This window comes from Xenopus tropicalis, chromosome 1, assembly GCF_000004195.4.
Source record: "Xenopus tropicalis strain Nigerian chromosome 1, UCB_Xtro_10.0, whole genome shotgun sequence".
Lineage (NCBI taxonomy): Eukaryota > Metazoa > Chordata > Amphibia > Anura > Pipidae > Xenopus > Xenopus tropicalis.
Genome location: NC_030677.2, coordinates 207,492,398 through 207,517,853, shown reverse-complemented (window position 1 = coordinate 207,517,853; position 25,456 = coordinate 207,492,398). Strand labels below are relative to the sequence as shown.

The 25,456-nt window shown below is 43.3% G+C and overlaps 1 non-coding gene across 2 annotated transcripts in view; it reads left to right on the top strand.

Moving 5' to 3' along the window:
• setbp1 overlaps positions 1-13,231 on the top strand; it is a 136,867-nt gene extending 123,636 nt beyond the window's left edge. Inside the window, exons 5-6 of one of the 2 annotated variants that reach the window (XR_001171194.3) lie at positions 4,578-4,736; positions 10,642-13,231. This is a non-coding gene — a transcript (SET binding protein 1). The remainder of the gene's footprint in view (positions 1-4,577; positions 4,737-10,641) is intronic. The other variant, XR_001171195.3, reaches the window with a different exon arrangement.
• Positions 13,232-25,456: the final 12,225 nt, after the last annotated feature.

Here is a 25,456-nt window from a genome sequence, read left to right as displayed (position 1 = left end):
TCACAGTGGCACAGATCCTATCTGATCCCCCCATTGTAAGCAGCAGTCCTGCCCTGCTTTATGGCTGAGATTCTAGCTATCTGTATAACAGAGCATTCTGTCACAGTGGCACAGATCCTATCTGATCCCCCCATTGTAAGCAGCAGTCCTGCCCTGCTTTATGGCTGAGATTCTAGCTATCTGTATAATTGCAGAGAATATATCTAGGGGAGCAGTGCAATTGCAACTCCCACTCGTTACTGTGAAATTCCCTGGAAGGAATGTTCTGTGCAGACATCCGTATTTGACCTTATACATTACTGTTTATTTAAGGAGAAACCTAGATAAAAATGTGTATTTTTTCCCTTGAAAAAAAAAGTGTGTGTTTGGAAAGCGGCAGAAGTCGGGGGGATATCGGGGGGGGGGGATATTGGGGGGTATCGGGGGTTGACAATGTGGGAATGATCCGCACAGCAGCGGCGGCCGCAGGGGAGGGCTGGTAGCCGTTTTCATATTGACTTTAAATATATTTGTTCTTCATCATATTCTCTATGTACATTATTAGCCGGAGACTGTTTATTTCTCTTTCCCCCCAGCTCTCGGAGGGATATGATTCACACGTTTTCAGATTTATTTGAGCAAAACGCAATAAATATACTGCTTCAATTTTCCCCGCTGGAACGCGGCCAGGCTTTTTAATGAATCTGGCCTGTGCTATTGAAGTGGTGGAAAAGCTGCCGGCAGGGCTGCATTATGCGCCGCTCCCCACGGGCCGTGACTCACACACCGCTGCACAATGTGATGGGTTTTATTCCCCCTTTTTCTTTTTTTTTCAGATTTGGCTCTGGGTAGGATTGGGAAGGGCCTTTGTTATTCAAGTAAAGTCTTGTGCGTTGCTCTGCTTTGCATTTTTATAGCATCCTTTCTTCACTGCACTGCTGCAATGTTTGTTTTTTTTTTAACGCTCCGAGCTGCCTGGGTCACAGAAATGCTGTTGACCTTCAAAGCTGGAATCCCACAAAATTTGTCAGATAGGGGCATTAATATGTGGCATGTTGGGGCCAGGTATATTTGCCATGTTGGGGCCAGGTATATTTGCCATGTTGGGGCCAGGTATATTTGCCATGTTGGGGCCAGGTATATTTGCCATGTTGGGGCCAGGTATATTTGCCATGTTGGGGCCAGGTATATTTGCCATGTTGGAGGCATGTACATGTGGGATGTTGGGGGCAAGGTATATGTGGCATATTGGTGACATGTTGGGGGCTTGTATATTTGGCATGTTGGGGGCAGGTATATTTGCCATGTTGGGGGCAGGTATGTGTGGCATGTTGGGGCCAGGTATATGTGGCATGTTGGGGGCAGGTATATGGGGCAGCTATATGTGGCATGTTGGGGGCAGGTATATGTGGCATGTTGGGGGCAGGTATATGTGGCATGTTGGGGGCAGGTATATGGGGCATGTTGGGGGCAGGTATATGGGGCATGTTGGGGGCAGGTAAATGGGGCATGTTGGGGGCAGGTAAATGGGGCATGTTGGGGGCAGGTAAATGGGGCATGTTGGGTGCAGGTAAATGGGGCATGTTGGGTGCAGGTAAATGGGGCATGTTGGGGGCAGGTAAATGTGGCATGATGGGGGCAGGTATATGTGGCATGATGGGGAAAGGTATATGTGGCATGTTGGGGGCAGGTATATGTGGCACATTGGCTAGACATAATGTCAGAGATACATTAAAGTAGAAGGAAAGGCTAAATCACTAGGGGGAGAATACTGCCCCGGCCCAGGGTATATGTCAACGAGCATTCCTCGAATTTTGGCTAATTGGCCCTGGGGCCAAACGATCGAATTATAATGACTGTAATGGGCGCAGTTGGTTCGGGGGCCACATCAATGAGCCGATGCGGTCCCCGATCTGACAATATTTTTTTACCTGCCCGATTTCAGGCCAGAACCACCTTCCCTAACTGCCTGCTCTCACCGATGTCACAGACTGACAGAAAGGGAGTCTGACCCGCTATCGACAAACATAAATATACCGTTATACTTTACTGGACAAGGTTAAAAGCGCAGTACTGAGCGGCGTATTTTGCCCTTTCTCTCCGTATTTGCTTCATGGCCGCTGCGGCTTTAACCAGCAACACTTTTCCTTCAAGGTGTTTTGCTTTCAATGTCATTGGCAGTCGGAGGGAGGGAGAGTAAATCACGGCGGTGGTGGTGGCGGCATCAGATACGCCTGTGGACATCCAAGAATTGATCACTGAGCAGCGTGGGCGCCGGGGGTTTATTAGCTGGGAGTTCATCGCTATCTGCTCCGTTCATCTCATCCCTGAGAGATTTCAAAGCTATCATGGCGGTGTTAGCGCCTCTAAGTGTCCGGCTTCAGATAAACATAGGGAGATCTCCGCAATGACGCTCCGAAGGTTTCCCAGGCCAACTTAACTCTTAGCTTATGGAGAGCCGGCCAACTCTCCCCTCGGGGCTCCATCTACTGGGATTAAAGTGTTCCAGGCTAAGCGCTGATTATTCTCCATGCAGCTTTCCTTAACTAGTAGAACATGAGGAGTGGATAGATAGATAGAACTCGGAAGATGAAAATTCTCTTGCTGATTTGCATATGCAAATTAGGGGTTGGTATGGTATTCGACCGAATCTTTCGCGAAGGATTTCGGGGCTCAGCCAGATCCTAACATTATGGATTGGGTGCATCCCTAAGAGATATATATATATAATATACATACACACACAGGAATAGGATCAATTATCCGGAAACCCACTATCCAGAAAGTTCTGAATTCTGAATATGGGAAAGTTCTCCCATAGACTCCATTATAAGCAAATAATTCAAATTTTTATAAATAATTCCCTTTTTCTCTGTAATAATAAAACAGTACCTGTACTTGATCCCAACTAAGATATAATTACCCCTTATTGGGGGCAGAACAGCCCTATTGGGTTTATTTAATAGTTAAATGATTCCCTTTTCTCTGTAATAATAAAACAGTACCTGTACTTGATCCCAACTAAGATATAATTACCCCTTATTGGGGGCAGAACAGCCCTATTGGGTTTATTTCATGGTTAAATGATTCCCTTTTCTCTGTAATAATAAAACAGTACCTGTACTTGATCCCAACTAAGATATAATTACCCCTTATTGGGGGCAGAACAGCCCTATTGGGTTTATTTAATGGTTAAATGATTCCCTTTTCTCTGTAATAATAAAACAGTACCTGTACTTGATCCCAACTAAGATATAATTACCCCTTATTGGGGCAGAACAGCCCTATTGGGTTTATTTCATGGTTAAATGATTCCCTTTTCTCTGTAATAATAAAACAGTACCTGTACTTGATCCCAACTAAGATATAATTACCCCTTATTGGGGGCAGAACAGCCCTATTGGGTTTATTTCATGTTTAAACGATTTTTCAGTGGAGTTAAGGTATAGAGATACATATTACCCCTGGAAAACCCCAGGTGCCATGCATTCTGGATAATGGGTCCCATATATATGTATATATTTATATATAAAGATAAATTCCATGACTGTAGCTATGTAGTGCAGCTATTAGACGCCGGTGCCCATCACTGACGTTGATTGGGGGGAATAGCGTAACCTTGAACTAAGATCTGAGTTTCCATGGTAACCACAAGCTGCCGTTGGCCTGCCGAGCCCTTCTTGGGGGAGTCGAGGTTAATAAATCAGGGCCTGTGATGCAGAAATTGCACGTAGGTAGAATTTGGAAAGATAAGTGGCTCATAGGAGATTACTTTGATATCAGTTGACTCCTGCCATCAATTCTTAATCCTCCATCTGCCCATCCGCTTTTTTTTTTGGAAGCTCTTTAAAAGAATATTATTTATTACATTTTTTTTACTTAACCCCATAATGTCAGGGATGTCACTATATGGTGTAAACAGTGCCTGCAGAACAATGGGAAGGGAGCAAGATAGCAGCTCCCAGTAGGTATCAGAATAGCACTCAATAGTAAGAAATCCAAGTCCGGCTTGGGACTCCTCCAGTTACATGGGAGTAGGAGAAACAATAGGTTAGCTGAAAGCAGTTCTAATGTGTAGCGCTGGCTGAAAGCTCAGACTCAGGCACACTTTACTGCTGCGCTGCAAGTTGGAGTGATATCCCCCCCCCCTCCCCCCCAGCAGCCGATCAGCAGAACAATGGGAAGGGAGCAAGATAGCAGCTCCCAGTAGGTATCAGAATAGCACTCAATAGTAAGAAATCCAAGTCCGGCTTGGGACTCCTCCAGTTACATGGGAGTAGGAGAAACAATAGGTTAGCTGAAAGCAGTTCTAATGTGTAGCGCTGGCTGAAAGCTCAGACTCAGGCACAAGGCACTGAGATGGCGCCTACACACCAATATTACAGCTACAAATACATTTGTTGGTTTCATATATTTATTTTTTCAGATGTTTAGTAGGTTTGTGTGAGTAAGTTCTTCCCTATAGTCACTCTCCTTGTTACATCAGACAGCAGTGTTGTAGGAAACAAATGGTGGTTGATGCTACTGGGAGCCTTGGGAGACACTGGTTCTGATCCTACGCAGAATCTAATGGATTATTTTATTGTTTCTCATTTCAGGTCTAGCAAATACTCACCTTAAAGTGGATCAGATGTCTCAGCATAGTAAAAGCGATATCAATTCTTCCAACAATATGACCAAAAGGAAGCCAGCAGCTGAATCTGTGGCCATGTTGCCGAGTCCAGTGTTGTCGTTTTTTTCTTCATCCTCAGAATCAGGTGGGTACGATGCATTTCTAGGTGAAATTAAACTCTAGTCATGAGTGGGAGCATCTGTATAATGTTACGTTAGAGGCGTGGTGGGTAACTTGAAGCTCCACTTGGTGGGTAACTTGAAGGTCCACTTGGAGGTCCAACTCTTGATCAGGGCCTTCATGCTCTCCTACAGCAAGTACAGATATAGTAATTATTGCTGTTAATTGGTTATTAAACCATAGTTCCATGAATATCTATAGCAGTAAATATACCCCCTCCGCCCCAATTACCCTAACTGACCTTCCAGCTGGACCTTCAGGCGTATATAGTAGAGCAAATGACCTCAATTCTCACCCTATTTGTCCTTTAGTCCTCCCTGCAGTTGCCCCAAGCACCCCTATGTGCCAGCCCCTGTACAGCAAGTACAGATATAGTAATTATTGCTGTTAATCGGTTATTAAACCATAGTTCCATGAATATCTATAGCAGTAAATATACCCCCTCCGCCCCAATTACCCTAACTGACCTTCCAGCTGGACCTTCAGGCATATATAGTAGAGCAAATGACCTCAATTCTCACCCTATTTGTCCTCCCTGCAGTTGCCCCAAGCACCCCTAGGTGCCAGCCCCACACTTTTAGACGGTAAATAATTATTGTAAGGTTCATTACGTGGCCAGCGCATTGATTCTCTCTTGGAGAACCTGCCATTTTGTTTTGGTTTGGTTTTTTTTCAGAAAGGACATTATTATTTGCAGATTATTCCTTTAACCTCATACATAGGGCCTGATCATGAGGTGGGGGGCAAAGGCATGGGTGGGCATATCTATGGCATAGGAGGGATGGACCAATGATGTAAAGGCGTAGATCTATGGAGTTGACTGCCAGTTTGATGGTGTTGAAGGGTGGGTTCTTGGAGGATCAGGCCAAATAGGGACTATTTTACTGCTTAGGGCGATAAAATACTGGTTGGGTGGCAACCCTTCTCATACGTAGATTCTACCAGGTGTGTCCAGTCTGTGCCCCCCCCCCAGGTACCCACACAGCTACGCCCCTCAGGGTAAAACCATTCAGCTCCACTGTACATTTAGTTTTAAAATGCTCAGGCTGCAGTACGCGGGTCAGAGCACATACCAATAGCGCTCGAGTCAAAGGTGCCTTGTGTATCTCTTTTCAAAGACTGATAATTGCCCCCCCCCGGGATAAATTTGCTTCGGAGGTTAAAAGAGAGTCTCCGTTCTGAATGACAGGTTTCCACTTACGTCAGGCCCATGTCAATAACGAGAAGAGCCGAGACTGAAAATCTGGTTGGTTGCTGATCCCTATGGTTAAACTGTGGTTAAACTCCTTCTGTGCTTTAGTTGTTTGATCCTGTAATACTGATTAATAGCTGGTGATACAGTTACTCGGCTGTAGGCCATGATTACAGGATCTAAAGGTGGCCATACATTGGCCCATTCTAGTTGCTGATATTGGTCCCTTAGACAGATTCGGCAGCTAATCTGCCCGTGTATGGGCACTAATGACAGGCCTGCCCGACCGACATTTGGCTGAGATCGGGCATATCTCGATGGGGCAGGTGTGAAAATCAGTCGTACCGGGGATGGCATTGGCTCATTAATGCGGTTCCCGAACCAACGGACGCCTATACATGTTGTCCTAATTTGATTGATTGGCGCAAGGGCCAAGCGACTGAATTAGCGCAATATTGCCCACCTGTAGGTGGGGATATCAGGAGCAAGGTCGCCAAGCAAGTGGATCTTAGCATGTATGGCCACTTTAAGTCTGAAGGACTGAGGAAAGGGATAGAGACCCATGTGCTATTACAAATATCCCCTCTCTCCTGAATAGAAGTTTGGATTTCTTGGAACGGTGTTCTTCCTATTGATTCATTCATTTAAGCAATATTGGTGTAAACACCGTCTGAAAGAAGCCGCCATTTAGTGATGGGCTGTGTGCCCCCTCAGAGATCAGCTGACAGGAAGTGATGCAGCTCTAACTGTAACAGGAAGTAGTGTGGGAGCAAAAGGCAGAACTCTGCCCATTCATTGGCTGATGGGGCCTAGCATGTATGTGTGCCTTGGCTTGTTTTTGTGCACTGTGACTCCTATGATCCCGGGGGGCGGCCCTTAGTACTAAAATGGCAGTTTTCTATTTAGGATTACCCAATGGCACTTACTACTAATAAAGTATATTTATATGAAAATGGTTTATTTAGATGAAGCAGGGTTTTACATATGAGCTGTTTGTGCAATATATATATATATATATATATATATATATATTGCACAATGTGTGTATATATATATATATATATATATAAAGGTAAATCAAAATAGGACAATCATCAATCAAAGCACTATTTAGAAGAACATAGTTGTATATGGCACTGTTAACCAATGAGCAACTATCCCCGGGCACAGCCAGCTTCTGATTGGCCCCCATTGCCGTCCATTAAAAAAAAGAAGTTTTCCCATCAAGGAAAGAATTTGTTTTACACAAACTACATGTTTTATCAGCTGAAGGCTCCGGGTTCACGTTTAGGTAATAAAGAACCCAAATTACAATGTTGATTTGTCTGCCGTCCAGATGTTGAGATAATTTGGTGAAATTCGAAAGTAACTGTTAATGGGAAAATTGGCCGGCTCTGTGGGTTTCCTGTAATTAATGAAGATCTCTTTGAAAAACTTCTTTGCTGGAAACAAATCTGCAATGTGAGCGCAGCTGCCGAGCAAAGGAGCCTTTATTCATATTGTAACTCCCAATGCCCACAGGCCAAACTGATACACTCAGTAATGACATTAGGGCCGAGCTCCACTATCATAACAACTACATTCCTAATGCCTCTGTCCTTTAGGGGACACGGACCGGGGTGCTTCTACTGTATGGGAAATGGGTTTTCTACTATAATGAAACTCAGACCTAAAGCTTATTTACTGGTATCCAGATGTCTCTATTGCTCCCTCCCATCTCATGGGCTGCTGGCACCATTGTCATATTCACTTACTGCGTTATATTGGAACTGATATTATTTACTGGCCCAAGAAGGGACTGGGCTGCGGGATAGCAGGTATAGTAGGGAGAGATGGTGCCTATAGTAGCAGTGGGGGATAATAGCCTCTGGGAAGGGACTGGGGCTGTGGGATAGCAGGTATAGTAGGGAGAGATGGTGCCTATAGTAGCAGTGGGGGGATAATAGCCTCTGGGAAGGGACTGGGGCTGTGGGATAGCAGGTATAGTAGGGAGAGATGGTGCCTATAGTAGCAGTGGGGGGATAATAGCCTCTGGGAAGGGGCTGTGGGATAGTAGGGAGAGATGGTGCCTATAGTAGCAGTGGGGGGATAATAGCCTCTGGGAAGGGACTGGGGCTGTGGGATAGCAGGTATAGTAGGGGGAGATGGTGCCTATAGTAGCAGTGGGATAATAGCCTCTGGGAAGGGACTGGGGCTGTGGGATAGCAGGTATAGTAGGGAGAGATGGTGCCTATAGTAGCAGTGGGGGGATAATAGCCTCTGGGAAGGGACTGGGGCTGTGGGATAGCAGGTATAGTAGGGGGAGATGGTGCCTATAGTAGCAGTGGGATAATAGCCTCTGGGAAGGGACTGGGGCTGTGGGATAGCAGGTATAGTAGGGAGAGATGGTGCCTATAGTAGCAGTGGGGGGATAATAGCCTCTGGGAAGGGACTGGGGCTGTGGGATAGCAGGTATAGTAGGGAGAGATGGTGCCTATAGTAGCAGTGGGGGGATAATAGCCTCTGGGAAGGGACTGGGGCTGTGGGATAGCAGGTATAGTAGGGAGAGATGGTGCCTATAGTAGCAGTGGGGGGATAATAGCCTCTGGGAAGGGACTGGGGCTGTGGGATAGCAGGTATAGTAGGGAGAGATGGTGCCTATAGTAGCAGTGGGGGGATAATAGCCTCTGGGAAGGGACTGGGGCTGTGGGATAGCAGGTATAGTAGGGAGAGATGGTGCCTATAGTAGCAGTGGGGGGATAATAGCCTCTGGGAAGGGACTGGGGCTGTGGGATAGCAGGTATAGTAGGGAGAGATGGTGCCTATAGTAACAGTGGGGGGATAATAGCCTCTGGGAAGGGACTGGGGCTGTGGGATAGCAGGTATAGTAGGGAGAGATGGGGCCTATAGTAGCAGTGGGGGGATACACAGACAGTTGGGCTAGATAGCTGTACAATGCTCATTAAAGTAAAACCTTTTCCTATTCCATCCCAGATCCGGCGATTCTTTTTGAAGAAGCCAATGTACATACAGTTCGCTGGGCTATTTATGAAGCTTATTGCAGTTTTCCCTTTTGTGCATTGGAGATACGTAAATTGCAGTAGGAAGGTTTCTAGATATTAGCGGTTACACAGCAGTTGGGTTATTTTACGTTGAAGAAAATTCCGTGTTCAGTTCATTGTGACCGGCTGATTTCTTTTCCCTCTGTTGGATCCATTGTGAACCCCCCCTGCAGCCCTATACACCCCCCCCCCCCCCAGGGTGGGTAATCCTCTAGTGCCATTATCTCCCTACAGCAGCGCCGGTGATTATATGGTCGGCCGTCCAACCATTTCCGACTGAGGAATTCTCCCGCTCTGCTCCAGTTGGACAAAATGGGAGAACAGGTCTGACTGAGGGCTGCAGCCTCCTGATAAAGTATAGACATGGGCTCTAATGCCCGGCGAGATAGGATTCCTATTGCTTCTTCTCCCTATATTGCCCCCTTTGGCTGGATGCCATTTTCTGAATTTTTTTTTGTTTAAGAATTATCCATGGTTGATTAGTTTCTAAAGCAAACGTGTCTGAGAAGCCAATTATATAGGTTGTTGTTGGCATAGCAAATAGTTCCCTCTGCCATTTAACATTTTATTCTTGAACCGACAAATGTATTTGTAGCTGTAATATTGGTGTGTAGGCGCCATCTCAGTGCCTTGTGCCTGAGTCTGAGCTTTCAGCCAGCGCTACACATTAGAACTGCTTTCAGCTAACCTATTGTTTCTCCTACTCCCATGTAACTGGAGGAGTCCCAAGCCGGACTTGGATTTCTTACTATTGAGTGCTATTCTGATACCTACTGGGAGCTGCTATCTTGCTCCCTTCCCATTGTTCTGCTGATCGGCTGCTGGGGGGGGGGGGGGGGGGGGGGGGGGGGAGGGATATCACTCCAACTTGCAGCGCAGCAGTAAAGTGTGCCTGAGTCTGAGCTTTCAGCCAGCGCTACACATTAGAACTGCTTTCAGCTAACCTATTGTTTCTCCTACTCCCATGTAACTAGAGGAGTCCCAAGCCGGACTTGGATTTCTTACTATTGAGTGCTATTCTGATACCTACTGGGAGCTGCTATCTTGCTCCCTTCCCATTGTTCTGCTGATCAGCTGCTGGTGCTGAGGGTGGGGGGGATATCACTCCAACTTGCAGCACAGCAGTAAAGTGTGCCTGAGTCTGAGCTTTCAGAAGGAGCCAGCGCTACTCATTAGAACTGCTTTCAGCTAACCTATTGTTTCTCCTACTCCCATGTAACTGGAGGAGTCCCAAGCCGGACTTGGATTTCTTACTATTGAGTGCTATTCTGATACCTACTGGGAGCTGCTATCTTGCTCCCTTCCCATTGTTCTGCTGATCGGCTGCTGGGGCTGAGGGTGGGGGGGATATCACTCCAACTTGCAGCGCAGCAGTAAAGTATGACTAAAGTTTATCAGAGCACAGGTCACATGGCTGTGGCACCCTGGGAAATGAAGAATATGGCTAGCCCCATGGGAAAAACAGATTACAATGCAGGATTCTGCTGGAGAAGCTCTATTAACTGATGGGTTTTGAAATAAACACGTTTCCTATGATAGTACAGGGCAAAGGAAACAACAAGTTAAACATATAATTTAGTTAAAGCTGGACATTTTTAGCCTTGTATCCTAATTTTGTTTGTTTCTTCTCTCGGCAGCCAGTGCTTCGCTCCGAAAAAGATTCAAGCGTTGCGAGATCGAGGCGATCCAGAGCGAGGTGCGGAAGATGTGCAACTACAATAAAATCCTGTCCACCAAAAAAAACATGGATCACGTCAACAAAATTCTTAAGGCCAAGAGATTACAAAGACAATCAAAGACTGGCAATAACTTTGTGAAGAAGAAGAGGGGGCGCCCCAGGAAGCATCCCCTCTTGTTCGACGAGGACTCTAGAGACCAAATGCCAGTTCTGGAGAAATGCGTTGACCTTCCAAGCAAACGAGGCCAAAAGCCTTCTTTGCACCCTCTGGACTTGGAAGCCAGCCGCCAAGACTTGGTCATGGATACTATTGAAGCGGTAATACACATGGCCAGGGAAGGCCAATCGTCACGCATACCGAGAAATGGAAAGAGGAAAACCAGCGAGGAGGAGGAGATCAAAGCAAAAAGACACAGAAAGGGCAGAAGAGGAGAGTCTGACTCCACCTGTTAGGATCACTATAAACTGAGATTTAGTAGACGTAGCAGGTCGGAACCAATGAGGCTAAAGGGTACCGATACTCATACCAGTGGGGTATTTAGACTTGGCTTGACTGTCAGCTTTGTAATACAGTTGATATATGAATCTCTCTCGGCACTAGGCTTTCAGATTAGTAAGCTCACCGTATATCACATGTAACTGCAGTTTTATCAATAGTCACAATGGATATTCAGCAATGTATTTTCTTGCTTCAAGCTAGGACGTACCATTTTAATTTTGCATTAAAAGACCACCCAGCAGAGGTTAGCTGTGTACTCCCCGGGGGGAAGGGAAAGGCTACTCTGGACCCTACACTTTCTGGGGCCCTAGAAGGTATGCAAGGGGTTGTAACGATTGTTTATTGTACCCCCACAGATTCATATGCTAAATAATGGTGGCTCCAACATTGATCATTTTGCCCTGGGCTCCACCACCACTAAGGACAACCCTAAAATTAGCAGAATGAATGCTCAGCAGAGTGTTTGGTTTAGTCTCTAACCATTGAGATCATGAATAGCTGATACAGTGATGAGAACCAAGGAACATAACCAGTAGAACCAGGACAACCCTAAAATTAGCAGAATGAATGCTCAGCAGAGTGTTCGGTTTAGTCTCTAACCCCTGAGATCATGACTAGCTGATACAGTGATGAGAACCAAGGAACATAACCAATAGAACATGGACAACCTTAAAATTAGTAGAATTAATGCTCAGCAGAGTGTTTGGTTTAGTCTCGAACTCTTGAGATCATGACTAGCTGATACAGTGATGAGAACCAAGGAACATAACCAGTAGAACAAGGCCAAACCTAAAATTAGCAGAATGATTGCTCAGCAGAGTGTTTGGTTTAGTCTCGAACTCTTGAGATCATAACTAGCTGATACAGTGATGAGAACCAAGGAACATAACCAGTAGAACAAGGCCAACCCTAAAATTAGCAGAATGAATGCTCAGCTGAGTGTTTGGTTTAGTCTCGAACTCTTGAGATCATGACTAGCTGATACAGTGATGAGAACCAAGGAACATAACCAGTAGAACAAGGCCAAACCTAAAATTAGCAGAATGATTGCTCAGCAGAGTGTTTGGTTTAGTCTCGAACTCTTGAGATCATAACTAGCTGATACAGTGATGAGAACCAAGGAACATAACCAGTAGAACAAGGCCAACCCTAAAATTAGCAGAATGATTGCTCAGCAGAGTGTTTGGTTTAGTCTCGAACTCTTGAGATCATGACTAGCTGATACAGTGATGAGAACCAAGGAACATAACCAGTAGAACAAGGCCAACCCTAAAATTAGCAGAATGATTGCTCAGCAGAGTGTTTGGTTTAGTCTCGAACTCTTGAGATCATAACTAGCTGATACAGTGATGAGAACCAAGGAACATAACCAGTAGAACAAGGCCAACCCTAAAATTAGCAGAATGAATGCTCAGCAGAGTGTTTGGTTTAGTCTCGAACTCTTGAGATCATGACTAGCTGATACAGTGATGAGAACCAAGGAACATGACCAGTAGAAGGAATGATGTACCCGTCTTGGTTGCCTAAAGGTTTTGGCTTTCAGCTTATTGGCTGCTTAAGTTGAGATACAAGCAGAGTTGGTTAATGGTTGGGTATCCAAGCACATATGCTTATAAGGCTTTTACTATGATTATCATTAGTACTTGCCCCCCCCCCCCCCCCCATTCAGCTCTTTATATCATCATTTGGAAGATGGAAATAATGTACACAATACACCAATGACATGATACACAATACACCATTGGCTTGTATGGTGGCGCCATTTTCTTTTACTGTGTACCACATGATTCCCTTGATAAATATATATAATAATATATATATCCCCCCCTTAATGACTACCATTAAACACAAAGCAAATGCTGTTCTTTTGGGGGAGAAAAAGAAAACCGTAAAATTGAATGAAGCCAAGTTGGGGTGGGTTTGGGGAATTGTAACTGTAGTTGCCTTAATCTAGTACTTTTTGTACATAATGTACAGCTATCAGTCTGTGAATGCAAACTGGGTCAGTGGGGAAACAAATTCAACAATTTTGTAAAAAAAAAAAAAAAAAAATCAGAATTGCCACAAGTGGTAGAATTCTCCCCCTTTGTGTCAAACGAATACAATTGCCCGGAGAAACCCCATTATTGGATGGTCGGCGAGCATTATATTTGCATTATATCTTGCATTGGTGTTGCTCGTTGGAGATGCTTTGACATGGACAACCATTGACTAACTTATAAGGCAGCGGTTCTCAACCTGTGGGTCGGGACCCCTTTGGGGGCGGAACGACCCTTTCCCAGGGGTCACCTAAGACCATCGGAAAACACATTTCCGATGGTCTTAGGAACTGAGACACCGCTCCTCTATGGTTGGGGCATTAGGAAGGTTGAGAACCACTGTTATAAGGGATGAATCCTACCTGGCCACTCATTTTGCATAGACTGTAGGTGTCTTCCTTTAGAGGGGACCCGTCACCCTAAGAAATAATTCCAAAAACTTTTCTATCAGGTTAGTTGAGCAAAATAAACTTTACTTACACTATAGAAACTATTGAATTTCTTTTTTCCTTCAGTCTTGGAATTTTGGCGCCATTTGGGGTACACTTTGTATCACCCCCACATTTGGGGTAAGCTTTGTATTATCCCCAAAATCTTACACATTTGCCATCTAGGTGATATCTAGGAAGTGCTAAATGGAAAGTGAAAGTAATTGTAATTAAAAATCTGAGCTGTCAATCATATATTGCCTGCCCCGTCTCTATGCCTATGGCATAGAGGCGGGGCAGGCAATATATGATTGACAGCTCAGATTTTTAAATACATTTCTATCAGTATGGGTATGCCCAAATTGTAAGTATTTATGTTCTACATAAAAGAAAATCATAAGTAACCTCTATTGTTTTCAAAATCCATGACTGGTCAATTCATAGAGTAGACAGTACGGGATGCAAATATGAGTAGACCTTCCATGAGTCCTATTCTGGTAGAGTAGACCTTTCATGAGTCCTATTCTGGTAGAGTAGACCTTCCATGAGTCCTATTCTGGTAGAGTAGACCTTCCATGAGTCCATCATCAATTAAAAAAATCACATCATTGGGCATTTATCATACGTAGCCGAAGCTTTTAAAAACATTAACCTTATTTTGAGACCTTTCCAAGTGTATAGAGACCAAATACAAGTTCTTGCCCATACCCATAGCCCTTCCACCATTCTTCTCATCCAAACCTGGCCTATTTTCCCTGTCCAAATCCTGCCATCTTTCTATTAGGGATGCACCATTCTATTAGGGATCTTTTCGAAGCATTCGGCTTCGGGCAATTTTTAACCCCATCTGATCCTAATCAGCATATGTTAATTAGGATTTGGTTCGGGAGTCGGCCAAATCCTTCATGGTGGGTTCAGGGGTTCGGCCAAACCCAAAAATGTGGGTTTGGCGCATCCCCTACTTTCTATGTCATGATTAGACAGGTCCAGTACAGTGAAGGCAGTCATTCGGTTTCTGAGAAATTTTCCTTTCTTACCAAACTTTCAACATTTCAGACAATTTTGTTTTTTTAAAAAAAAATTCTTTTTGAAATTTGAAATTTAAAAAATCTAAAACCTTCTATATAAATCAGTGGAGGTGTATTTTTTTTACATTTAATCTGTGTTATGATTTGCGCTAAATTTTTAAATTGCGATCAGGATTCTTAATAGACTTGAGTGCGAGAATTAATAAATCTGCCACCTCGTAGCTAAAATTTTTTATCATTTTCTATCACGTATGAAGGAAATGCTGAATTTGGGTCAGATTTATCAAAATGTTAGAGCTTAATAAATAAAAACTCACCTTTGTTCTATTTTTAGAAGCATATTTATCAATGGGGGAAAGTAAGAAGTTCGCCAATTGATAAATATGCTTCTTAAATTCCATAGGAATGAATAGAAAGTGGGTGAGTTTCCATATATTAAGCTCGAAATTCACATTTTGATACATTTTGTATATTGGACGGACAGAAGTTTTTACAAACTTTGACAAAATGATGAATTTGGGAATATTTCCCATTCTCAGGTGCAAAAATCTTTGAATGTATTATTTCAGATTTAAAACCCAGCGTCTGCTAATAAATAGTTCTTAATAGAGTGGTGGAAGGCCAAAATTATTATTAATTTGTGGGGGGCGGAGCCTAGAAATTAGCCCTAAGCAGTGTAGGGGTTGGTTCTCCGCAAGGTCATGCAATCTGTATCAAATTTTCCATTTCTGCTTTTGATTCGCTACAAACATTAAAGAAGCGTTTAATTTGCTGTAAATAAGAATGCGGATTGGTTCATATTGTCTCATTCGCGGCTTTTACAGCAGTCGATACCCGGGGGAAGGGCTTTGACTGGTTGGAATTGTGTCAGTAATAAGTTTCGCAATGAAATTGTTGTAATTTTCCATGCAATAATAGTAAAAACAATAAGCCAAACGGCCGCGCTCTCCGATCATTATAAATTGAGATTTTATTAGCGTCAACGTTTTTAGGGTATAATGTCACGGGTGGTGGTTGCCGTCCATTTTTGATGCTCAGAAGTACCGCCCCCTCCATTATTGCTTATGACAATTATCACGAGTAAATGACCCCTGTGCAACAGTTACGCTTGGAATCTGGTTACGGTAAAACCGTATGCTGTCGACATAGAACCGATGTAGAGAGTAAGAACATCTGGCCCAAAAAGGCCAGAAGAACCTTGAAAAGTTGACACTACCAAAGACTTTCTTCACAAGTTCCTAGAGTGCCAAAATGGTGGTGGATAAAGGGGATTTGTGGTGTATTAACTGGTCTAGATCTATTTGTTTTTGGAACCAGTGACCCCTAACCAGTGGCTCGGGGGCAACATGGTGGTCACCAACCCCTTGGATGTTGCTCCCGGTGGCCACAGTTAGGAGCTTATTTTTACATTTCTGGCTTGGAGGCAAGTTTTGGAAGCATAGAGACTAGGGAGGCACCAAATCCACTTTTTCATATTCGGCTGAACCCCTGAATTCTTTGTAACGGATTCGGCTGAATACCGAACAGAATCCTAATTTCTTTGGAAGGGTTTGAACAATTTTCCACTTCCATGTTTACGTGACAAAAAGTCGGTTCGACCAGAACCATTAATTTGGCTAAATCTGAATCCTGCCAAATCCCAAACCAAGTCCTGGAGTTTTACTCCGAGCAGAGCCTCCTGCAGTCCAGCAGTCCATATGGGGCTACCAAATAGCCAACCACAGCTCTTATTTGGCAGCCCCCAAAGAACTCTTTCATGCTTGTGTGGATCACCAACACTTTTTACATCTGAGTGTTGGGGATCCCTGTAAACAATGGAAGGCCTCTGAATTTTACTCTTTGATTTTGGGTGCTCTTTCACCAGCCCCATTTATTAAGATGTATATATACTATTCTTCTAGATCAGGGTTCCCCAACGTTTCTTACTCGGGAGCCACAGTCAAATGTAAAAAGACTTGGGGAGCAACACAAGCACCATAAAAGTTCATGGAGGAGCCAAATAAGGGCTGTGATTGGCTATTAGGCAGCCTCTATGCACCCTATCAGCTTACAGGGGCTTTATTTGGTAGGAAATCTTGTTTTTATTCAACCAAAACTTGCCCCCAAGTCAGGAATTCAAAAATAACTCCCTGGTTTGGGGGCACTGAGAGCAACACCTAAGGGGTTGGGGAGCAACATGTTGCCTCGGTGCTAATGGTTGGGGATCACTGTTCTAGATCTTCAGTCCTTGGCTACGATGTGTGTGCCATTGGTGGCCCCATCACCTGTATGTATTTTTTTGCCCTGTTTCCAGAGATATATTCAGCTATACTAGTGGCCAATATGAGTTGCTGGGTGGTCCATTGATGTAAGCTTTATCAAAGCCCTGAAGCAATTAGAAGCACATTTCACTCTCGGCAAACATTTCCCAACCCCCAAAAACACGTCCATACGTTCCTGCTCCGTGTCAACGTCACACTACAGCGGAACCCCCGACTTCATGTCGAGAAACGGGGGAATCGGCTGCCAACAATCGGCCAACGTTGGAAGCGCAGCGGGTTCCGTGTTGCTTTGTGTCTTTTTAAGCTAATTTCTTACGTAATGCACACGAAAATGTTATATATATGTATATACTTAAACCGACAAAACGATAAAAAAAAAAAAAAAAAACAACAAAAATAAAAAAAAAACCGAATGGGGGCACAAGATTGTTTTTCCAAGTCGTGCTGGAAAGTTTTTAGTTTGTATTCATAAGTGGTTTTTAAGAGCCTTTTTTTAAAAGTGTAATTGCATGTTCAACTTGGATTGTACGTAAACCTATTTTAGAGCAAAACAAAAACAAACAAAAAAAAAAACGTATTTGTATTTTATTGAATATAGAGGCGACGGAAACTTGTACATTGTTTGAAATGTTCTTTTTGTAACGGTTTTTATTCATGAAGCATTTTTGTACATTTAAGAAAAAAAAAACGAAAAAAAAAAGACGACTGGCTATGGAATTGCTGTTTATCTGATGCTTAGAATCTCCCAGCATGCCTCACTGTCATGCACTCATCATTCTAGATGTTGGTTTTTAAACTTTTTTTTTTTTTTCTAAAACGAAGCTCCGTTTTTTGTTTTTGTTTTTTCGTTTGTTTTTTTGTTTTGTTTTTTTTCGCTACCAAATCAGGTTAGCAGTATAGAGCACTTAACTAAAAAAATGAGGAAAAAAAATGGAAAAAAAAATTAAAAAATAATCCTATTCATATGTTATTCATTGTGTGAAATTAAATGAATTCAATTCAGACTCATTTGTGCTGAGATTTTGTTGTTTTTTAACTTCCATCTGTTCTGCATCTGGTTAGGGGGGTTCTAATATCCTGTACTCACTGCAAACATGGAATAAACCCAATAGGGCTGTTCTGCCCCAATAAGGGGTAATTATATCTTAGTTGGGATCAAGTGCAGGTACTGTTTTATTATTACAGAGAAAAGGGAATCATTTAACCATTAAATAAACCCAATAGGGCTGTTCTGCCCCCAATAAGGGGTAATTATATCTTAGTTGGGATCAAGTACAGGTACTGTTTTATTATTACAGAGAAAAGGGAATCATTTAACCATTAATTAAACCCAATAGGGCTGTTCTGCCCCAATAAGGGGTAATTATATCTTAGTTGGGATCAAGTGCAGGTACTGTTTTATTATTACAGAGAAAAGGGAATCATTTAACCATTAAATAAACCCAATAGGGCTGTTCTGCCCCCAATAAGGGGTAATTATATCTTAGTTGGGATCAAGTACAGGTACTGTTTTATTATTACAGAGAAAAGGGAATCATTTAACCATGAAATAAACCCAATAGGGCTGTTCTGCCCCCAATAAGGGGTAATTATATCTTAGTTGGGATCAAGTACAGGTACTGTTTTATTATTACAGAGAAAAGGGAATCATTTAACCATGAAATAAACCCAATAGGGCTGTTCTGCCCCCAATAAGGGGTAATTATATCTTAGTTGGGATCAAGTACAGGTACTGTTTTATTATTACAGAGAAAAGGGAATCATTTAACCATGAAATAAACCCAATAGGGCTGTTCTGCCCCCAATAAGGGGTAATTATATCTTAGTTGGGATCAAGTACAGGTACTGTTTTATTATTACAGAGAAAAAGGGAATCATTTTTAAAAATTGGAATTATTTGATTAAAATGGAGTCTATGGGAGATGACCTTTCCATAATTCAGAACTTCCTGGATAATGGGTTTCCGGATAAGGGGGTCACTACCTGTTTAACGCATGGGAGTTTCCTTTTTCTTGTATCCTTGTTATACACAATTTTCTGCCATTATTGTCCATTTGAATGAAAGATCCATGAGCTGGGAGTGGCTTTATCAAAATGATTTGGAGGGGTTTTTTTTGTTTTTTTTTAAAATCTCAGATGTATGCTGATTAATGAAGAAAATCAAATACATGATTGCTTAAAAACAAGAAACAACTCAAACTCGCATTTTACCCTAAATCTGCCAAATTTCAGTTTCAAAATCTGCCAAATTTCAGTTTCAAAATCTGCCAAATTTCAATTTCAAAATCTGCCAAATTTCAGTTTCAAAATCTGCCAAATTTCAATTTCAAAATCTGCCAAATTTCAATTTCAAAAACCCAACTCCCATTGACTTCTACATGAGCTCCACAACTTATGGGATCAGTTCTAATTACAAATTTGTACTTGTTTGGAGTTGTTATTCTATAGCGGGCTGAGGAACAAGGAAACTATACCCCCAGAATGAATACGTAACCAACAGACAGTTTATATCATATTAAGTGACCTATTAAAGAATCTCCCCAAACTGGAATATATATATCAGTAAATATTGCCCTTTTACATCCTTTCCCTTGAGCCGCCATTTAGTGATGGGCTGTGTGCTCCCTCAGAGATCAGCTGACAGGAAGTGATGCAGCTCTAACTGTAACAGGAAGTAGTGTGGGCGCAAAGGACAAAACTCTGCCCATTCATTGGCTGATGGGGCCTAGCATGTATGTGTGAGTTCCAAGAACACTGGGTAATCCCCAGCCTCTCCCAATTATCTCTCTATTTGCACCACATGCCGCACCGTAGCACCAAGCAAGCAACAGGCAGTTGGACATTAGGGTTCTTGCAGTAGATTACCCTACCCACCTTCCTAATAAATGATCCCCCCTATAACAATAACCTGATTCCTGCTATTACCGGTACCCCCCTGTACTAAAGAAACTGCCCCAAAGCTGCTCGGAGAGTCAGATGCCCCATACGTGCCGCTATAGAGCCGCCCTCCCCGGCATCTTCACTCGAAATGGTAAATCTGTTAATTGGGACAAGCTGACGACCAGCCCCCCTGCCCTTCTGCCCCCCAGTCCCCCGTGACAAACCAGTCTTCCTCATTTGCCTCCGCTGTCCCTTCTACACCCCCTCCTAGTTGCCCCGTGCCCCCCCTGCCCTCCCCAAAATTAACAGCACCACTAAAAGCTGCAAGTTTCCCCCCATAGAGTCTTCAATTCATATTCCAAGAGGAAAACCCACCTGCACCTCTCACAAGTGAATCCCCCCGGAACCTCTGCTCCAAGATCCAATACACCCGACCCACTGGGACTCATCCTTACACTGGGTGCCCAATGCTGACTCCCAAGTGCAATTCCTTGTAAGACAGTGAGACAGTCAGTTTTATTTAGAAAGAGCAGATTTTTGGCTCCAACAAGGAGAGACAGCTGGGAGTATTCTCCTTTACAGGCTCTGCTGCCTTAGTGAAGGGGCCGCAGTAGTGACAGGGGTATCATAGTTACATTGGGTTGAAAAAAGACCAGAATCCATCAGGTACAGTATAGCTTGTTCCCCATCATCCTCGTCTGCTGTATGGGACCCGGACCGCTAGGTGTAGAAACCCTAAGGACTTTGCTACTGTCCAGGCTACTCTCATTGAATCTGATAATCCATTTAATCTACATCTGTACTGTATTTTGTGCTTATCCCTGTGGATAAATGGTCTTGGAGCAGTCAGTAACCCTTCCAACACTTTCCCCTGTCTCTGCCCCTATATATTAGGTACCTACCTAGTGCTACCAACCCCTATTTCTGTAGGGAAATGAGAGCAGGGCAGGCAGTAACCCTTCCAACACTTTCCCCTGTCTCTGCCCCTATATATTAGGTACCTACCTAGTGCTACCAACCCCTATTTCTGTAGGGAAATGAGAGCAGGGCAGGCAGTAACCCTTCCAACACTTTCCCCTGTCTCTGCCCCTATATATTAGGTACCTACCTAGTGCTACCAACCCCTATTTCTGTAGGGATAAGAGAGCAGGGCAGGCAGTAACCCTTCCAACACTTTCCCCTGTCTCTGCCCCTATATATTAGGTACCTACCTAGTGCTACCAACCCCTATTTCTGTAGGGAAAAGAGAGCAGGGCAGGCAGTAACCCTTCCAACACTTTCCCCTGTCTCTGCCCCTATATATTAGGTACCTACCTAGTGCTACCAACCCCTATTTCTGTAGGGAAAAGAGAGCAGGGCAGGCAGTAACCCTTCCAACACTTTCCCCTGTCTCTGCCCCTATATATTAGGTACCTACCTAGTGCTACCAACCCCTATTTCTGTAGGGAAATGAGAGCAGGGCAGGCAGTAACCCTTCCAACACTTTCCCCTGTCTCTGCCCCTATATATTAGGTACCTACCTAGTGCTACCAACCCCTATTTCTGTAGGGAAATGAGAGCAGGGCAGGCAGTAACCCTTCCAACACTTTCCCCTGTCTCTGCCCCTATATATTAGGTACCTACCTAGTGCTACCAACCCCTATTTCTGTAGGGAAATGAGAGCAGGGCAGGCAGTAACCCTTCCAACACTTTCCCCTGTCTCTGCCCCTATATATTAGGTACCTACCTAGTGCTACCAACCCCTATTTCTGTAGGGAAAAGAGAGCAGGGCAGGCAGTAACCCTTCCAACACTTTCCCCTGTCTCTGCCCCTATATATTAGGTACCTACCTAGTGCTACCAACCCCTATTTCTGTAGGGAAATGAGAGCAGAGCAGGCAGTAACCCTTCCTACACTTTCCCCTGTCTCTGCCCTATATATTAGGTACCTACCTAGTGCTACCAACCCCTATTTCTGTAGGGAAATGAGAGCAGGGCAGGCAGTAACCCTTCCAACACTTTCCCCTGTCTCTGCCCCTATATATTAGGTACCTACCTAGTGCTACCAACCCCTATTTCTGTAGGGAAATGAGAGCAGGGCAGGCAGTAACCCTTCCAACACTTTCCCCTGTCTCTGCCCCTATATATTAGGTAGATAATTCTAGCCTATGACAGGGGGTAGTTATAAGGTGGGGGTTGCCCTTCAGGGAGGTCTTGGACAAGAAAAAAATATCTGTATCAGCCGATAGTTTTGCAGTGAGAGTTTCTAATTTTGCAGCTTTTGTCCTTGTACATTAATAATTCAGCGGCAGATTCGGGCCGGGGGGTGGGGGCCGGGGGGCCGGGGGGGGGATTAGACACAGTCGCCCCACAGAAGATTTGGCTGAATACTGATCCTTTTTTGCATATTGGAAATTGAACAGGATTTACCAAGGGGATCACAATGTTATTTATTGTCATCTCCCTCAGCGTGATGCCCCCCCTGCCCCCCCCCCCCCCCCGGCAGCCCGACATCACACAAAGCTGCTTCGGCCTGAAATTGCCTTGTTCTCCACCTTGTGATTGGGCCGAATCCCTCAAGCAAATTATGGATTTAGTATTCATGAAACGGAGCAAATCTGAGCCGGGTCCTTTCTCTGAAAGCCAAAGACGTGACTTGAACAACGTTTATTGAGATTTTTACTGACTTTTTGGGTTCGAGGCCACTTTTTGTGGTAAACAATTTGTTCAGACGCTAACAATTAGCTGAATAGAATATAATATTATCCTAATAGTTACGTCGTTATAGTTTTGAGGGGTATAGAGGATGAATGACAAGCATTTACCCCAACCGAGCCCTATTTATTGTTGCCGTGCAACCGGCTGAACTCAATTCTCAGGGCCACAGGAAGTTGCAAAGCAGCCTGGGAGCCACCAGCAGGAAGTATGTGAGTGGAGCTACCAATGTCCTATGAGGTTTTTCAGCAGCTTTTCGGGACAGATTCGCTCATCACTAGAAATTAGCATTTCAGGGATAACACAATGGGTCTCATTAGCACTGGGGTCCTAGCTCTGATACAGCCAAGGAACAGCAATGAGACTTATAGTTATATCCCCGGGGTCCATTATCCAGAAACCCATCTCTCTGTAATAATAAAACAGTACCTGTACTTGATCCCAACTAAGATATAATTACCCCTTATTGGGGGCAGAACAGCCCTATTGGGTTTATTTAATGGTTAAATGATTCCCTTTTCTCTGTAATAATAAAACAGTACCTGTACTTGATCCCAACTAAGATATAATTACCCCTTATTGGGGGCAGAACAACCCTATTGGGTTTATTTCATGGTTAAATGATTCCCTTTTCTCTGTAATAATAAAACAGTACCTGTACTTGATCCCAACTAAGATATAATTACCCCTTATTGGGGCAGAACAGCCCTATTGGGTTTATTTAATGGTTAAATGATTCCCTTTTCTCTGTAATAATAAAACAGTACCTGCACTTGATCCCAACTAAGATATAATTACCCCTTATTGGGGGCAGAACAGCCCTATTGGGTTTATTTAATGGTTAAATGATTCCCTTTTCTCTGTAATAATAAAACAGTACCTGTACTTGATCCCAACTAAGATATAATTACCCCTTATTGGGGGCAGAACAGCCCTATTGGGTTTATTTAATGGTTAAATGATTCCCTTTTCTCTGTAATAATAAAACAGTACCTGTACTTGATCCCAACTAAGATATAATTACCCCTTATTGGGGGCAGAACAACCCTATTGGGTTTATTTCATGGTTAAATGATTCCCTTTTCTCTGTAATAATAAAACAGTACCTGTACTTGATCCCAACTAAGATATAATTACCCCTTATTGGGGCAGAACAGCCCTATTGGGTTTATTTAATGGTTAAATGATTCCCTTTTCTCTGTAATAATAAAACAGTACCTGCACTTGATCCCAACTAAGATATAATTACCCCTTATTGGGGGCAGAACAGCCCTATTGGGTTTATTTAATGGTTAAATGATTCCCTTTTCTCTGTAATAATAAAACAGTACCTGTACTTGATCCCAACTAAGATATAATTACCCCTTATTGGGGGCAGAACAGCCCTATTGGGTTTATTTAATGGTTAAATGATTCCCTTTTCTCTGTAATAATAAAACAGTACCTGTACTTGATCCCAACTAAGATATAATTACCCCTTATTGGGGGCAGAACAGACCTATTGGGTTTATTTAATGGTTAAATGATTCCCTTTTCTCTGTAATAATAAAACAGTACCTGTACTTGATCCCAACTAAGATATAATTACCCCTTATTGGGGCAGAACAGCCCTATTGGGTTTATTTAATGGTTAAATGATTCCCTTTTCTCTGTAATAATAAAACAGTACCTGTACTTGATCCCAACTAAGATATAATTACCCCTTATTGGGGTCAGAACAGCCCTATTGGGTTTATTTAATGGTTAAATGATTCCCTTTTCTCTGTAATAATAAAACAGTACCTGTACTTGATCCCAACTAAGATATAATTACCCCTTATTGGGGCAGAACAGCCCTATTGGGTTTATTTAACGGTTAAATGTAGTTCCTCAGATGCCCCTATGCTTCCCACTACACCACCTCTCTAAATACTATATTTACCCGTAGGCTACTATCTAGGCCAGACCATTCTCTGAAGTAACACTTACTGTATATATAGAACTTGACTGTATGGGGGCCATTTACTAACTGTAGAATTTTTTTTTTTTTTATTTGGAATTTTGCGGGGAAAAAAAAGTAGCGACTTTTCCGAGATGTACTATGGATCCAAACTTCTAAAAATCCCAATTCAGCAATTTGCCAGCTAAAACTTGCCGAGTTCATGTAGAAGCCAATGGCAGAGGTCCCTGTTTCTTCCCTGGAGGATCCTTCTTTGCTTTGAAACTTAAGGTTTTTGGATTTTTGAAAAAAAAAATTTGAAAAATTCTGGATTTTCTGGACTCTTCCGGTGCTGAGTTTTTCCATTTAGACTTTTGTGGAAAGAAGCTTATTCGAATTTTTTTTTTGTAAATCTGCCCCTATGTATGGAGCCCTGATTGGCTGTTACTGCCCGTTGTTCGTTACTATTTCCCCTTTGGCTTTTCGAGCCGCTAAAGGAAGATCGATGTAAATGTGCCTATCAATTAATAATCACGTATTCTCAGAGCGGCTAAAGATTGCTGTGTTTGATGCGTCAGCTAATTGGTAACTTGGAAGTACGATGGTTCCGGAAACTATCAATTAACCGTGCAGTGAAACCATGTGACTCTTACTCTTCGGAAATGGTTGGAGGGAGGGTGAGGCAGGAATATCTTTCTCAGGTAAAATCAATGAAATGGGCGCCGGTGGTTCTGCGGAACAATCAATAAGTTCTCAAGAAATCAAGAATCTAACACAGACCAATTGGGGACATAGTTGTATGAAGTCATGAAGGGAACTGGAGGTGTTTGCCCATCAGGGGGCGGTAACCAGTGTATAGTCAACATGCAAATGTCCAACCATCAGAGTCAGGCCCTCCATGTGGAATCTTGGCGCCCTACAGTAGTCCCTAAGCCTGTACCCTTGTGCCCATTCTGAGGGTGGTACGCCCAGGACTCTAATCCGTTAACCTGCCTCGTAGGAGCATCAGGCTGCTTACTAAATACCCT